This window comes from Lactuca virosa, chromosome 9 (assembly GCF_052849685.1).
Source record: "Lactuca virosa cultivar CGN04683 chromosome 9, Lactuca_virosa_CGN04683_v6, whole genome shotgun sequence".
In the NCBI taxonomy this organism is placed as follows: Eukaryota; Viridiplantae; Streptophyta; class Magnoliopsida; order Asterales; family Asteraceae; genus Lactuca; species Lactuca virosa.
The window spans coordinates 96,554,944-96,572,892 of record NC_136434.1 but is presented as its reverse complement, the minus strand read 5'-3'; the positions used below and the strand labels follow the sequence as shown (position 1 = coordinate 96,572,892).

At 37.2% G+C, this 17,949-nt stretch overlaps 1 long non-coding RNA gene across 1 annotated transcript; it reads right to left on the bottom strand.

The window, feature by feature from the left end:
- Positions 1-1,905: 1,905 nt before the first annotated feature.
- LOC145136027 (uncharacterized) lies at positions 1,906-5,556 on the bottom strand. The gene is made up of 4 exons (XR_013720183.1): positions 5,467-5,556; positions 5,311-5,384; positions 2,213-2,928; positions 1,906-2,126 (listed from the first exon to the last, which is right to left on the bottom strand). It is a non-coding gene; the product is annotated as an uncharacterized LOC145136027 (long non-coding RNA).
- Between the last annotated feature and the right edge of the window lie 12,393 nt (positions 5,557-17,949).

The window sequence follows — 17,949 nt, the reverse complement described above, 5'->3', positions numbered from 1 at the left end:
GCTGGTTAACCACACACGCTCCACTAACGACCAATAAAGCATAATGTGTAATTTCATGGATTAACATACTTTTCACATTTTTCCTAAAGTAACTAGAGTTGGGATTTTGAAAATAATGTTCTAGTACTTTCTTTAATATCATTATACTTTTAATGAGAAGTAGTTGTCCTATCAAATCCGTTCTGCTAACGACCCTCCACTAATCAAGGAAGCGGTGGGTGAGAGTGGACACCCATTCAACTACCATTTTATAGGCAGTTTCCTTATACCCCCCTTATAGATTAGCTTCGTGAATGAGGCATACTAGCGATTTGACTGACCATATTCTTATACATATATAATATTAAACTTTTAATTATAATATATATAAGGTGTGTTTTAAAACATTTTAAAACTTCAAGGGTTTATAAATTTCGAAATTTAAGCTATTAAATTTAAATTTAAATAAACCAATTAACTAGATTTAATATTTATCTTTTAATTAACTATTAATCAAATTATTAAATCTTGTAAGGATTATCTAATTAAATTAATCCATTAATTTAATCCTAATCCTTATCCCTCTAAATTTCGAAAAATAGGGTAAGGATAATTATCCAATTAATCTAATTAAGTAACAATTATCCAAAACAAGAAACCCTAGTAATCCTCTAGCATATTTCGAAATTCACAAGGGAGTAGGCTAGGGTTTTCAAAACCCTAACCCTAATTTTGATTAGGGTTCTTTGGAGGCTAGGGTTTTCGAAAAAACCTTTGATCCAAAACCCTTGAAATCGCAAATTATGGCCTTTAGGGTTTAATAGCTATAAACCCTAATTTGCAATTCAACAATTGTAGCAATTCAATTTAAGACAACAATGGCTCTGATACCACTGATGGGTTTTGCGTAAAACAAATAAACTAGAAAACAATTCCTAAGTTCACATGCAACCTACTTTGGATCTATGTTTTAACTATTGAACATACAACTTTGAATTGCAAAATAAGAACCCTAGAGGAGAGAGGCTAATTTCGAAATTAACAAACTAGGGTTTAGGGTTTACATACCTTTCAATTGTTATAGCAAACAATTGATATTCCCTTGATCTTGATCTTGATCTTCTTGGAAGCTTTAGCACCACAAGTGTAATGCCTCTAATGGAATCACACCCAATGACTAGCAAGAAGGAAAGTAGAAGAAGAGAAAGGGGATGGAGTATGCAATTTCGGCCAAGGTATTCTTCCAAAGAATGAGTACCCTAAAATGTGAGCCAGGAGGCTCCTTAAATAGTTGAGGGAACTAGGGTTTAGGGAAAACCCTAGTTATCCTTTGCTTAGGACCTAAGCAAGACCCAAGGCCTTATCTTGGACCCCTTGGACGTATTCTCTAGGGTTTCCCCTAGGGTTTTCGTCCACCCCCTTCCAAGGGAGTTCTGGATCCTTCCATTCAACTATCAGTTAATTGCAAACTAGTCCCTGCACTTTATAATTAATTCTTTTAACCCCAAAATCAATTCTGATTAATTTCTGGCTAACAATTAATTAAACATAATGATTTATAATTAATATATTAGTCCATTAACATATTAATAAATCATTTATATATATATTAATTTATTAATCTTATAAATTAATATCTCTCCTTTCATAATTTCCTTGTCTAGTTGCTAGGTTGAGGGCAACCCAAAAGGACTGTGCTGCTATCAATTCAAGTACATACCAATTATAGTTATGGGCTTAGACACCTAATCCAACAGTTTCTGCCCAATTGAAACTTGGGTGATGAGAATCATTCCTTATTTGGTAAATTTTGACACTACCACAAATAACATAACTAAGAATCACATCATTTTCAATATTGCTAACAATAGGAACATACAAACATCGATTTTCACAAATGTCATTGTAAGGAAATACAAAATAAGATAAATCAAAAAAATTTCTTTATTCATAAAAGTGCGGAAAAACTTGTCTTTACAATGCAATTACAAATGAAAACTATGTCACTAAATATTCCTAAGCAATCTATCATAACTCCTAAGTAGCAGCTCAAAAATCCGATCATCGAACCATGCGATTGAAATCCATTTCTTTGCGATCAGATTCAACCTACTTCTTTCTTTAAGTTTCCTTTCTTTTCTTCGATCCTACAAAACATCAAAATGCAATCTTATCACATCATGTATTAAGAATCTAAAAATAGGAACTCACTAGAGTTACATAGTGGATTTACCTGAAGCATAGTCATACATCTTGACTCTCCCATCCTTGCGATCTTTTAGGTAAGTATGGCAGCTTCACAGCCAATGCCCCTTCTCTTGGCAGTAGAAGCAAACTGACTCTTTTGGAATAGCACATGGGACAATCTCAGATTCAGCCTTTCTCTTTACCATCCGGCCAAACGGTTTGACCTTGGCCAAACCCTTTCCATTGGGAAGAGAAAACTTTTCTGTACTTCCAATGTTGCCATTATCAATGTCCACGAAAGTTTGGGAGGTTGATCTACCAGTCAAAGTTGCTTTACCAATGTGCCAAATAATTGTTGATTCAGCAGCAATAAGCAAATAGGCAAGATCAATGAGGGTCACGTCGTAGTCCATAATATAGTAATCTTTAATGAACTCACTATACGATTCGAGAAGTGATTGAAGAACCAAGTCAACAGCCATCTTCCTTGAGACATCGACACCCAATATTCCCAACCTGAAAATATGTAACTATCTCCAATACGTGATCACATATAGACTTTCCGTCTTCGTGTTTGCTTGCCAATAGGGCTTGTTTCAACTTTTCAAGTCGACGAACACGTGGGTCAGGGAGAAGTATTGGAGGAGGTGGAGGAAGTGAAGAACGATTTATGTTTCCATGATCCAATCGTGGAACATCATCTTAATGTGGAAAGCTTTTTCCAAAGGATTCAGGAAGACCATAGTTTTTAGAATTTGACATCTACAAAAGGGAGAATTTCAAGTTAGTTGATCAAATCCTTAATATATCACCCAAATGAAATATCAAGGCTAGGACCCAACACAATTGCAAACTATTTGTTGGTAGGTAAATGACGATTTACCAATTCCACCACTAAAAACGAAAAAGAATATTAAGTTTTAAATGAATTGAAACTCCTAGATCTTTTGAGATTCATTTAACTTTTCAATAGCATGTTTAATCTCGATTATGCCATTCAAGTTTGTGACTGGGATACCGATGATCACAAACAAGGTGTGAATAACCATGCAAATTAGCTTGGTACTCCCGAAGACGTTTATCACCTAATCAATATGCCAATTAACCACACACGCTCCATTGATCTATGGTAATCTGCGAGCTACCCATTGTCATCCTTCATTAGTCCCATATTAGTGTGCCGGTTAACCACACACGCTCCACTAACGACCAATAAGGTGCAATGTGCAATTTCATGGGTTAGCATCAAATTCACATTTTTCCTAAAGTAACTAAGATTTGGGAATTTATAAAAGCATTTAGTTACTTCGTATTTCATTATACTTATAATGGAAGTTTGTGTCCTATCCTACCCGTTCATAAAAGGACCCTCCACTACTCAAGGGTGCGGTGGGTAAGAGTGGATACCCAATGACGTTCATTTTACAGGCCGCTTCCTTAAACACCCTTTATAGACTAGCTTCGTGAATGAGGCTTACTAAAAAGAATATTAAGTTTTAAATGAACTGAAACTCCTAGATCTTTTGAGTTCATTGAACTTTTCAATGGCATGTTGAATCTCGATTATGCCCTTCAAGTTTGTGACTGGGATACCGAGGATCACAAACAAGGTGTGAATAACTATGCAAATTAGTTTGGTACTCCCGAAGACGTTTATCACCTAATCAATATGTCGGTTAACCACACACACTCCATTGATCTATGCTAATCTACGAGCTACTCATTGCCATCCTTCATTAGTCCCATATTAGTGTGCCGGTTAACCACACACGCTCCACTAACGACCAATAAGGTGCAATGTGCAATTTCATGGGTTAGCATCAAATTCACATTTTTCCTAAAGTAACTAAGATTTGGGAATTTATAAAAGCATTTAGTTACTTCGTATTTTATTATACTTATAATGGAAGTTTGTGTCCTATCCTACCCATTCGGCTAACGACCATCCACTAGTCAAGGGTGCGGTGGGTAAGAGTGGATACTCAATGGCGGTCATTTTACAGGCCGCTTCCTTAAACACCCTTTATAGACCAGCTTCGTGACTGAGGCCTACTAACGATAAGACAGACTTTTTATTTATACATATATAATATATTAGACTTTTAATTTTGTATAGTATAAGAGTGTATTTTATACATTTAAAATACTAAGGTTTAATCTTTTAATAAATTAGACTTTTAATTTAATTAAACTTAAACCTATCTATGGACTTATTAATTGTCCTTTAACTAAAATCTATGAGGTGTATTTTAAACTATTAAAATATTAGGGTTTAGAATTTAAATATTTCCAAATTAAAAATTTTAATTAAATTTTAAATTCTAAAACTTGAGGGCAAATTTTGAAACTTGTCAAAACCTTTTGGAAAATTTCATGTATGCCCTTAATAAACATTAAAATATCATATTTACCCGATCTAAATCCTAAATATCATATTTATCCTTAATAAACTTTTTAAATATCAAATATGCCCAAATTCATTTTTATAATATTTTATACTTATTATAATTACTAAAAAATTCAATTGACCATATCACCCTTTCCAAATTATTTGGATCCTTTTGGATCTTATCTTATCAGAAATATATGCTACGTCTGCTATCTCATCCCCTGAAGCATATCTGTTGGCCATCTCTCATCTTCCACCGAGTGCCAAGTTTGTTCTGGCTTAATTACAAGAAGTTAAAGTGACAAAAAATAAGATCACTTAAGAATTAAGATGAGTTAAGTCTTGAGAAGGATCATAAGATAACACCCCAAAATTAAGAAGATCCTGATTTGATTGAAAAATTCAAAATGGGAGGATTAAGTGGATGTTTTTTTTTTGAATTTTGGTGGAGGATAAAAGACACAAACAAACAATAGGGCACATCTGTTCTTCTTCAAAATCCTCTGTTCCCACACATGCTACTCAGATCAAGAGGGAGAGACCGATACACACTTAACACAACAGACCAACATCCCATATTCATCAAAACTTTTTGGTAACTATCGATTTTAAGTCTTAATGAGGGCATACAAAAAAAGTTAACCCTCTGTTCTGGAATCCTTTCTTTTTTCCTTGCAATTTGAATCGAAGGGATGGGCATGGGAACACATACAGACCTACGAATAAATGTTTATCATCAAGTTTTTTCTGATCACCTGGATAGAAGGTTGGGGCATCCATCGGTGCAAGGGGTGGGTCTCTCGATCTTGCTGGAGTGTTTGGGTGGTGGCTGTGATTTACAGATTAAAAACACATACATGATCTTAGATTAGAAAAGGGGATGTGATTTACACAGAAAAAAACAAACAAACCTGGTCTTGGATTAGAAAAGAGGAAGGGACTGTAATTTTTTTTGGTGGCTGCAATTTGAACAACAATTAAACACATTTGTTCTTGAGACCTAGAAGAATGGAATGAGGGTAAGAGGAGACAATAACAAAAGTAGGGACAATATGGTAAATTTTATTGTTTTTGCATAATTATAATAATTTAAAATGTAAAGAATAATTACAAAATATTATAAAAATATTTATAAAATATAAAAAATCTATTAAAAATAATATTTGGGTAAATATAATATTTAAAAAATTTATAAAGGATAAATACGATATTTAGAAATTAAGCCGGACAAATACGATATTTTCATGTTTAACAAGGGTATATAAAATCAAATTTAAAATAATTCAATTAATCATATAATTTTATCTTTATCAAAATTTTGACCTAATCTATTTTATATGGTAGGATAATTCAAATCAAATTCTACAAATAATTAATTTATCATATAACTAAGTAATTATCTTAAAATTGACAATTATTTTTCAATTAGATGAGGATAATCAATACCATATCATAAAATTCAAATTTTAACAGTTAAAACAACTTATGGTAATTATCCTAGTCTAATTTTAGGCAAAAATCCGAAAAATCTTCCATCAGGACTGAGTTCACGTCGTGAGCATTATGCTCACGTCGTGAGGACCCATCACCTCGTGGTGACTTTTACCACCTCATGGTGATCAGGCAGAAAGCAAAAACGAAAATTTTCTAGCTTTGAACAATTCACATTAGCATCACATATAACAAAAAAACGACCTAGGCTTTGATACCACTGATGGGTTTTGAGCATTACAACATTCTTATGGTGTACATGCAACCCTGATGTTTTAGAGCTAGGTTTTTCTCAAGTTATACATGCAAATAATCATCCAAATCATAAACCCTAATACTAGCATACCAATTTCGAAATTCATATGTAAAATAGGGTTTGGAACATTACCTCACTTGTTATGTAGCAATAACAAGAACCCCTTGACCTTTGAAAGCTTAGTGCCCCAAACGTTGCACCTCTAATAGAGTCACAAACACTCAATGCAAGGAGGATGACTTGGGAGAGAAGGATTTCGCCACCTTAGGGTTTCATAAGAACATTGGGCGAAAATCCCTTTGTATGGGGTCTATTTATACTTATGGTTGATAGGGTTTTAGATGGAAACCCTAATATGACTGATTAGGCCTTACGCAATCCAAGGAACCCTTCTAGATGGCCCCTTGGACGAATTCCTTATGGGCTTCCCATAGAATTCGTCCATCCCTTCTACAAGGAGTCCACAACCCAAATTACAACTATATCAGTCCCCAATTATTTAATCAGTCTCTTTTGATCACCAAATTAATTCTAAATTAATTTTTGATCAATACTAATTAAATAATATGATTTCCAAATAATATATTAATCTTGCAATATATTAATAAAACCATTTTGAGTACCAATTTATCATTCATATAATAAATCCTACTCTTTCTCCTCTTGTCATCCTATCAAGTTGCATGAGTGAAGGCAACCCAAAAGGACCATGCTCATAATCAAATCAAGTACATACCAAAAGTAATTATGGGCTTAGACACCTAATCCAACACTTTAGACATTGTGGTCTTAGGGTGTTCTAGGTGATGGGTTTTACACAAAAGAACTTCCTATGTGCTCATGCAAACCCTAATGCTTGGATCTAGGTTTCTCTATTGTACATGCAAATCATCCAAGACTCAAGAACCCTAATCTAGCATATGCATTTCGAAATTATCACATAAGAGCAGATCTAGATGATTACCTCTTCTTCAATGGCATGAATCTTCTTGTCTTTGGAGCTTAGAGTCACAAGTGTCACTCCTCTAATGGCTTACAAACACCACAAGCAAGAGAATGACTTATGAGAGGGAGGAGGAGCACCAAAAACGACCTAGGGTTCTTCCAAGAGAGTTCACCACGTTTTTGGGGCCTTAGGGGTCCTTATATAGTTAGGCCATTAGGGTTTTCAACTAGGAAACCCTAATCTGACTGCTTAGGCCCTAAGCAGCCCATTGACTCCCTTTAGAACACCCCTTGGACAAATTCCTTATGGGCTTCCCATAGAATTCGTCCAACCTATGTTCCAAGGTGATCCATAGCCCAATTGCAATTATCTTATCATTACAATTCCAGTCCCCTAAGTTTAATTAATGTCATTTAGTCACAAAACTAACAATCAATTAATTCTTGACTAATATTAATCAAACAATATGATTTCTCCTTTAATATATTGTTCATATAATATATTAATAAATCATAATTAATCCTCTTTCTCCATAAATCATCCTATCAAGTTGCTTTGGTGAAGGCAACCCAAAAGGACCATGCACAACCGGGTCAAGTACATACCAAATATAGTTACGGGCTTAGACACTAATCCAACACTAGGGTGAGTGGGATACTAGGCTAAATACTATAAAGTATGTTCTAAATTCATGGTTTCTATTCCGACCATGTGACTAGTCTTGCTTTGTTAAAACTTATTTACTTTCAAGGGCTTGTTATAAATATGATTTCTAGTATATATATATATATATATATATATATATATATATATATATATATACATATATGTGTATGTGTGTGTGTGTATGTGTGTGTGTGAACTTATATACCTATCCATACCACTAATGTCCTTATGGCTTTCAAGAGTTTATTTGTAACAAGGTTATATTGTGAATTCACTTGCACATGGTTACAATCTAGACCTTGCTTGATCTTTTGGGTTGTCACATCATCCCCCTGTTAGAGGGAATTTCGTCCCGAAATTTGTATCTTGAACGGGTTCTTGGTAACCCTAGGGAAAAGTTATGGGTATTTCCGTTTCATCTGATCCTCGTGTTCCCAGTGAAATTTTGAGTCCTCGCTTGGCATTCCAGCGGGCTTTCTCTATTGGTAATTAACTTTGTTTCGTTCCTTTGCTTTCCTCGTCCATGATCCTCACATGTTTCCCTTTTGGGTGTAGGTTCTTGTTTACCTTGATCTCGTCGACTGGGACTATAAGAGTTTCGGCAAGCAAACACTTCTTAGGGTTGGATATGTGGAATGGGGAATGTATGATGTTGAGTTCCTCTGGCAACATAAGTTTTTGAACCAACGGGCCGATCCTGGCAAGGATCTCGAATGGTCTAATCAAGTTTGTGTACCTGTTTGCCCTATAGGTAGTGTCTCTAAACTCGGTGCTTGAACTTGACTTGCTGTATTAGTGACATTCCTAAAAGGTCTACTGGAAATACTTTGGGAAGGTTTCCTAAGGTATGGTACCCCTCGTATGGTTACTTCTGAGTTTGGAAGCGAGAGGTGATTCGGAGGTTCGTTTTGGATTTATCAGTATCGATGGAAAAAGGTTTCGCTAGTTGGTCGGTTAAGGAAAAGGGTCTTTTCATAGCATATAAAATTGGTATGGAGAGGATCAAGTCAATCCATGTCGAATGAGGACGTCGGAACTTCTTATAGTAATAGGTGTTAAGCCGATTAGGAAAAAGTGTTTGTTAGAGCGATAGTGCATTCTATGTGTATGTTTTCGGTGCTTTCGGTTTTATCCTTATTGTTACTACTACGAACATTTTGTACCACGTTTAGCGAGTACTAGCAGTATGAGTGCTCCGATTATTAGTGACAAATTTTCATAATATGATCTCTACCAGGTCCCTCTATAATCTCTTGGTGTATACAAGTCATGTATAATTAAGATTGATAAGACCGTCGACTGAGTGACTCTGCCCTAAATCCACAACCAGACAAGGAACAGAAAATAAGGTGAAATCACGCACTCTAAGCTTTTAAAATCTCAATTATATATGACACTAATGAATACACTAAGCCACCATAGCTCAGCTGCAAGGACCCTTAGTTTTTATATGAATGATGTGTTTTGTTCAGACGAGAGAGTAAGTTATAACTATTTATTAAAAATTTAATCTTTAAATATTTTTATTGGGAAAACGTACCGCTATTCACAGGTGATTCCGGGAGGGTCTCTGCAAGGATTGGTTACGGTATTCTTGGAAAGGCTGGGGTTATGCTCGTAGTTGTGGTCGTGTTGCTCAAGTTGTCTGGCGTGTAAGGGATGATAAGAAACGATTTCGAGGACGAAATCATATTTAAGTGGGGAGAGTTGTAACATCCCGTTTAAAATAGAATAATTAATGATAAACGGAACCCCAAGAAATAATTTTATTATTATTTTATGTATTTATTGTCTAAAATCAAATAATAATTAGTGGGGTGTTGGTCTCGGGGTGCCAAATGATTCACTTTTTATTTCCGAAGGTTAAAGAGTAAATATCGGACTTATTTTGAGAAGGATTCTTAAAGCCAGGGTAGAAATGGTAATTTATGGATCTTAATTGAGAATAATTTGTAGAGGAGGGGTTGTTTTGTAATTGTTGGACTTATATTGAAAAGAATTATGGGAGCAAGGGTTTATTGGGTAAATTAAGGATTTGTTTTGAAAGAAAAGGGAGGAGGAGGGACCATTTCTGTCAATATGGATCAAAGTTTGTATGGAACGGGTATATAATTGTTCCATTGCCCATAAACCCTAACCCTAGCAAGTGCAGCCGCCATCTCCTTCATCCTCCGTCCTCAACTCCGACGCCGCTACCTTCTTTCCGTCGAGTCGCACACCACCTCGGTTGGGGTCCCAAACCACCAGAGCAACCACCTCTCGCTCACCCTAACGCCGGGGAAATGAAGTTGCGAGCAATGATATCGCAGTTCGTTGTTCGACTGCCTTCCAGACTTCGCCGCCACCCTTTCCCATTATCACCAACGGAGCTTGCTGCCGCTGCTGCACTGCCGACGTGAGACAGCCAGGAAGACCAATGGTGCGAGGGATTGCTTATGACGCTGTTGTTCGGCTGTGGAAGCCCTCGCCGCCAGCTGTTACTCCGCCACCATAGCAAAACCGCCACTGTCGGAGACCATGAGATGAGAATTGAACCGGTACTGTGTTCGTAGGAGGAGCAGGTTCAACCGGTTGCTGTTAGGACTCGATGTTGTCGTTAGCCGCCGACCGACCGCTACTGCTGGCCGCCGTCACCATCGCCGCCTTACGCCACCAGGTGGGTAGCTAGGTTTATTTCTCAACATAAGACGTGTTAATGTGTGTGTGTGCGTGGCTAGTTGGCCGGAACTAGCAAGGTGAGCCACCACCACTACCGTGACGTGGTGGCTAGCACCTCTGACCACCACCTGTCGCCACAGTGAGGCGGTTGTGTGTGTATGTTATTTATGTGTGTGTGTGGCTTAGTGTGTGTTGTGTGTGTTTGGATATCGTGTTGTAACATTGTAATCGATCAGAATAGTAAGAAAAATCCAAACCACCACCGTAGAGTGGTGGCTGCCACCTCCTGCCGCCACCAGCTGCCGTGTTGGGTGGCGGTGTGCCTAGCTTGCGTATTGACTCGTTGGGATGCTTGGACAGAATGGGCGCAATGAAGCCCTAATTGACCCAAAAGCCCAACCATTTGATTAATGGGCTAGTATTTTAGTTGGAAACCCTAATTAGGGTTTGGAAAACCCTAATGCCTTGAAACCCTAATTTTGGGAATTATCGGGACCCGCACTTGAATTAATTACGAAACTGGAAATGTTAATTAATAATCATTAGCAAATTAACCTAAAGCAATATTGGACTTAATGGATTATGTCCTTTATGGGTTAAGTAGGAACACTTAACCCTAATTGTCATTTCATGTGAAAACCCTAATTTCAGTTGGGCCTTGATTTGGGCCTTCCTATTGGGCCTTGATGGTTGGACTATTGATGGGCTAGCCAAGAACAAGTAAATGGACCAAAATAATTGGATGAGTTTTAGGGTAAGGCCCATGTGAAGGACTTTGGCGCAATTTGGAAAATTAGGCCATAGGTGGGCCATAACTGGGCCTTTATGACTATGTGATATTAGGCCATGGGAATACCAAGAGGTTGGATTAGAATAATTGGATGGGCCTTAAGGAAAGACCATGTATAGGTCTGGGCACAATTTGGAAAATTGGGACATATGTTGGGCCTTGGCATTACTTGATTGTTAGGCTGTTGGAGTGTGAGTTGGACCTTGGGCTTGGAACCCAATTATTAATTGGGTTTTGTTTGATGTTGGCAGTTCGGGAATCTGTCAACCAGCAGCTGGAGTTTCATTCGCAGGACTTTAGCAGTGTCAGGTGAGTTATGATCACTATACTAAGGGGTCTAAGGCACCAAGGCCAGCCCATTGGATATGATTTCCTAGCAGTTGGTAGTATGTTGAGAATGAGTTAGTGTTACATGTTAGTTGTTATGCAAGTTAGGTAGATCTGTAGGACTACCTGTAGCATCATGTGATTATTTGTATGTGCATTGTTTGTTTTATATGTCGACATATTATGTGAGATGGGTTGAGGTGATACTACTTCGTGCGGTGACCAACAAACCCGGGAACATTCTAGATACGAGCTGAGGGAGACTCGTACTGTGGGCTCGGTGGCAATCTAGATGTGAGCTGTGGGCCCGGAAGGCAATCCAGACTCACAATGTGGGCCCAGGGGCAATCCAATCTGTAAAGTTGTGGACCCAGTACATGTTGTTATTTGTATATGTGTTATGTGCAGTGTATCGGTATTTTGGGGGAACTCACTACGCCTCGAACTTACAATTTCAGTTTATTGTTCCAGGTACATCAGATGATCGCAGGAAGGCAAAGGCGTGATCATACAACTCCTCACCTTTCATGACTATGTTTCTGGGATACTCTTATATAGAACTGTTTTGAAAACAAATTGGTAATAACTGTTGGTTTCTAAATGTTTTAAAAAGCTTAAATTTGGTTTGATTTTTATGGGTGTTACATCTCTCCTGCGGTGATCATCAGCACTCTTCCATCCCTGCCAGAGTTCCTTGTTATTGGATAATCTCTCTTGAAGTGTCCAGTTTCGCCACACCCGTAACGGGTCTGGCTTATTCCAATGCCAGGGACCTGGGAGATTGGTTGTGCCGGTGCCCTGCAGAAATGGGAAGTGTGCCCCTTCTTGTTACAATTTTTGCAGTGTAACTCTCGGCAGGCTCCATAGTGATGTAAGTTGCACTTGTTGCATTTTGGGCGAATCCCAGCATATTGTATCACTGGTGTTGGTGTGGCAGGTGTTTTGGTAGCATGAATAGCAACAATCTGTTGTTTCTTTGAGGGCTCTTGAGTTGGCTGTCCCTTTTTCTTACTCCCAAACTTTCGCTTATGGTCGCCCCCTTTTGTTGGTTAAGGAACGGGGGTCATCACGCCTTGGCGGACTCCATGATCTACGAGTGTTTGTGCTACACGTTTGACACTGTCAAAGATAAGTGGTTTTGCAGCTATAACGTTCCCTTGGATTAGGGGAGTTAGTCCCCAGATGTATCTTCCACTTTCTTACTTTCCGGAGTGACCATCTCGGGACACATAATAGCTAGGTCACTGAATCTGGCAGTGTAAGCAGCAATTTCAGAGTCTTTCATCGTCAGACTCCATAGCTCTTGTGTTAGCTTTTGTACTTCGCCCCTCGGGCAGTACTCTTCCATCATCATGGCTTTTAAGTTCTCCCAGACCATTGCGTTAGCCACTGCAAGGGTCAGTGACTTGACATGACCATTCCACCAAGTAAGGGCCCTGACAGAGAAGGTGCAGACATCAAACTTCACTTTGCTCCCTTCTGGGCACACACATATTTCAAAAATCGACTCCGTTTTCTTGAACCATTGCATTAGAGTAATGACTCCCCCGCTTCCATTAAAGGATTTGGGTTTGCAGTTCATGAAGTATTTGTACGAACACTCCCTTGGGTGTCCGTGGCTTTCTCAGTGGTTCAAATTGTTAGCACCACTACCCGCATTACTGGTACCACTTGCGTGGATTTGAGTCATGGCGGCTGTCAATGCGGCTGTTACAGTAGCCTAAAAGATAGCAGGATCGTATTGTGGTTGTGGCGGCGGTGGTGGATTTGTTGTCGTGTTGTGGTTACGTCCGATATATCTATGAGGCGGCATCTTTCCGTCATAGAGTTTAAAGATGAAAGGTTGGTAAGGTATTGGTGGTGGTTATAAATCGAATGTCATAAGAACTAGGTTATCATAGTTTTGTGTGTATCATGCTCCGAAAGTGTTTTTGTAAACAGTTCATAACAGAAGTCTATGTGAAAATAAACTTATGAATTTTTAATAGTGACCACCCTCACTGAAATTCCGTGACTTGATTTGCAGTTATTAGTTGTGACGAAAGACGTTATAAACCTAACACATAGTGTGAGTAGTGTAATCACTGACTCAGTAGGTTATATTATTTTCTTAGTTATTAGTGTGACACATACGGTGCTCAGCCACCTCGCATGTCTTGCGAGCGCTTCTGTCTGATTCCCTCTTGAAATCCTCCTCCTGTACTCCTTCTGGTTCTTCCTCGACTCCTCTGTTGGCTGTTTGCGATGTCTAGGTGTGTCGTTTGGGCGAGAACATGGGTGTCTAAAGAATCTATGAGATGAACAAAACATTTTTATTTTTATAGGGTGATCCTTACCGGACCCCCCTATAATCACGCAGTGTATACAAGTTGTATATAATCGAGATCGAATAGACCTTCGAATAAGTGATCCTACTCTAAGACCACAACCAAACAAGGAACAGGAAGTAAAGCGAAGATCATAAATTCTAAGTCTATAAAATCTCCATTATACACAACCCTGGGAGTATACACTTCGCAATTATAGGCCTACCAGTAAGGGTCTTTTTAGTTTTCACATAAGTTAGTTATAGTGCCTAAAATACTCCTATAGTATTTTAATTATATACTATTTGATTATAGAGCTTCTTGGTATATGAAGTTGGTAAGTTTTTAGACTTATTGTTATTGTATAGTATCATAAAATACTTCTATAATATTTTAAACTTTATGTTTGGTTTTAGTGTTCCTTTGTATGTAGGGTTGGTAAGTTTTAGACTTGTTGCAACACCACTCTCTAGGGATGAGCATAACCGGGTACCCGCATATTTTAGCTGGAACCGGAACCGCTCCCGGAACCGACGGTTCTTAAGTTTTAGGTATTGGAACCGGAACCGCCTGCACCGGTTCCTAGAAAATTGGGACCGCTCCCGGAACCGGTTCCGATTCCGGGTACCCGAATTTTTGAGTATTAAAGCTTGTTATATTATACATGTCATGTAAATTATGTAAATTAATCTATACAAACAATATAAGTACAAGATATAAAACCAAAACATTTACAAAAATTTGATCTTTTAAATAACACGATAACAAGAGCCAACAACAAACTACAAACTATAAAATAACAAGAGGAGACTGAAATTGTAACTCATAAAAGCAAAAACAACAAAATAAAAACAGGGAAAACAACAATAGTAACAGCAAAAAACAGCAATAGTAACAACAAAAACATCAACAACAAAACAGCAACAACAACAGCAGCACATAACAACAAAAACAACAACAGCAACAATCAGCAGCAGCAAAAACAACAAACAACAACAACAATTACTTATTACCTCGTAAGAGAACTTCCATATTGTGACTGATTTCTGAAATGAAATTAAGCATACAAGTCAAATTAGAATAATAAATATTATACAATTTTCATGGGACAAAAACGTACATGTTCTCAATATGCAGTAGCAATCCAGCTAAAATATCCTCTAAAGACAACTGAAAAAGTAAAAAAGAGGATCAAAACATGTTTTTGTATGCCCTTTATACTGATTAATTAAGAAGTGAGACCTTACAGGGAAACAAAAGTAGAAGTTCTCAATTGACCATCTTTTAACATCTGCCTCCTATGAAAAGCTTAATTCACCAGGCTTTCGTTTCGTATCTTGAGGAAAAGAGAGAAAGATATTGGATTACGAAAGAAAAAAAAGAATTATTATTAAACTATAATTTAATAAAAAAGTATACCTTTAAAGGATTACTAAAATAATCGCAGATGATCTCTGTATCTTGTACCAGAGTTCACATTTAGTAGGATTTTTTCCTTATTAGAAGTTCCCTTCACCATTGGAAGAACATGATCAATAAAAGTGAAAGGCACACTGAGTCGAAACTCATGATCTTGATATATGGTGCATCATATAGTAAGTAAATCGGTCTAAAACATAAAATTGGTGATTCATGGTGTAGAGTTCATTAGGAAACCTGGGAATTTTTGAACATGTAAGTGTTGCCTTTCATTAGAGAGCTCTCCACCTCAATACCAAGAACGGAACCCTGTTAGCCAAACCATGTTCTTTTCAGAAATTAAATTAGGAAGTGGTCATCTTAAAAGAACAATAAAATTTCTTGAAAAGCTTCCTCATTTTTTATAACACAAATTTGAAATGGTGATATTAAATAACGTGGACCATAAACAAGTTAAACAAAAGAGACAATGGTTCTTTCCAGTTTTATCACTTGTATAAAAACACACACCTCGCCAACAATAGTTAATGGAGTGCCAGTTGAAAACGTTCAATTCGCTTGAGTCCAAGCATCTTCAAAACAATGACATTATAAGCCATACTTAACACCACAAATTCATTTATATGCATACATAAAAATAATGTAACAGGTCAAAGACATTCCATAATCCATACCTTGAGACCTTGTAGAAACCAAGCGAACAGATTATTGAATCTTACCGATTGAGCAAGTTTGGCTTTCGATTGAACAGAACATGTTTGGCCTTCAAACTAGTCGTCTTCAGTTGGGCCGAATGAACAGAGGCGAAGCTTCAATTGAGCCGATGACTGAGAAAGTAGTTGTAGATTGAAGCTTCGATTGAGCCGTCTGAACAAAAATGAGTGGCGAGAACAAGATAATGTAGTTTAGGGTGTCAGCGTTTTTTTGTAAGAACGAATCACTAAAACCCTAAAAGCGACTAAGGTCTAAGTAATATGGTATAAGTTCTTTTTCCTTATTTTTTAAAAACAAAATCATAAAAATATAAAAATTAAATATATATATTTTTTTAGAAAAGGCGGGTACCCTTCGGTACCGGTTCCGGTTAACCGTCAGTTCCGGTACCCGGTATTGGAATCGGAACCGGCGGGTATCCAATGGATATCGGTTTTGTAAAAATAAGAATTAGAACCGGAACCGCTTGAGGCGGTTCCACAACTTTAAGAACCGGAACCGCTTAAGGTAGTTCCAGTTCCAAAACCGACAGTTCTGAGGCGGTTCTGGTTCCGAAAGCGGGTACCCGCTTCGGCTGCTCATCCCTACTACCCTCACTCCCAAACACATGTTGGTCGTATCTCAAATAAATATAGTTGATCATGCTATATTTATCCCAGATATGATTACATAACTGTCTAGGTTTGACTGTAGTGTCCAACATCTAAATACTTTTGTATTGTTTTTCTTATGATATTGTTTTAGTATGTATGCATTTATGTATACTTTTATAAACATATTAATATATTTTAAAAGTATGACTCTTGGTCAGAGTGTTTTTATCCCATTGTGTTTATAGTTGTATATCTTTTATGGGTAGATATACTTACTTCACTATAAACAATGCTCTCATATCAATCTGTCACACCCCCAAACCAAAACGGCGGAAACGTTCGGGGGTGGAGGACCTCATGTACAGTATCACAACAATTGTATAATAGTATTCAAAACAACAACATCCATTGTATTAATAATATAGAGTTTACATTGTATTCGATTCACATATGATTGACTCCAAAAGTAAATAGCAAAACAAAGACTTGAAGCTACTATGCTCCGTCTCCTCGAAACTTGTGTGCGTACCTGTCTACTAGTTTCCTGAGAATACAAGTGATTTTGAAAGTGTATCAACATTTAAGTTGGTGAGTTCATAAGCATTTTGTTTTAGAAAATAAGTTCTTTGTTACTTGAAAATGTTTGTGTGTTCCTTCAGAAAATCCTATATATTTCTTAGTAAAATGGAATGTAGTCTTAGGCCTTAAGACCAAAATATATATGTTTCTTATGCTTGAAGATAAAATATGACTCTTCGAATTTATATAAGTAATGTAACCCATATTGGTTCCTACTATGGTTCCTCAGTGTGTACTAGTTATATAAAAAACAAATATCGAACGGACAATTGATTGTGTGATTCTGCCCTAAGCCCACAACCAAACAAGGAACACGAAGTAAGGCGGAAATCACACATTCCACTGTCTCTCGGATATTATTTATATATAACCCTGAGGTATAAACTAAGAAATCATAATATCATCAATAATGGTCCTAACCGAAGAGTAAGTAATCGTATTTGTTTCCAGAAAGTTGAGTTGTAAACTGTTTACTTGTAAAATCATGATGTTTATCCTGGAAAATCCTATATTTTCCATGAAACCGAATTGTAGTCTTAAACGTTCCAATACCGAAAAGTACAGGTATAATTGTCATACTTAATTTAATGATACGTAGTTTTATTCATAAGTAAAACTAACTAAAGACGTGTTTGCACTGTAGCCAGAT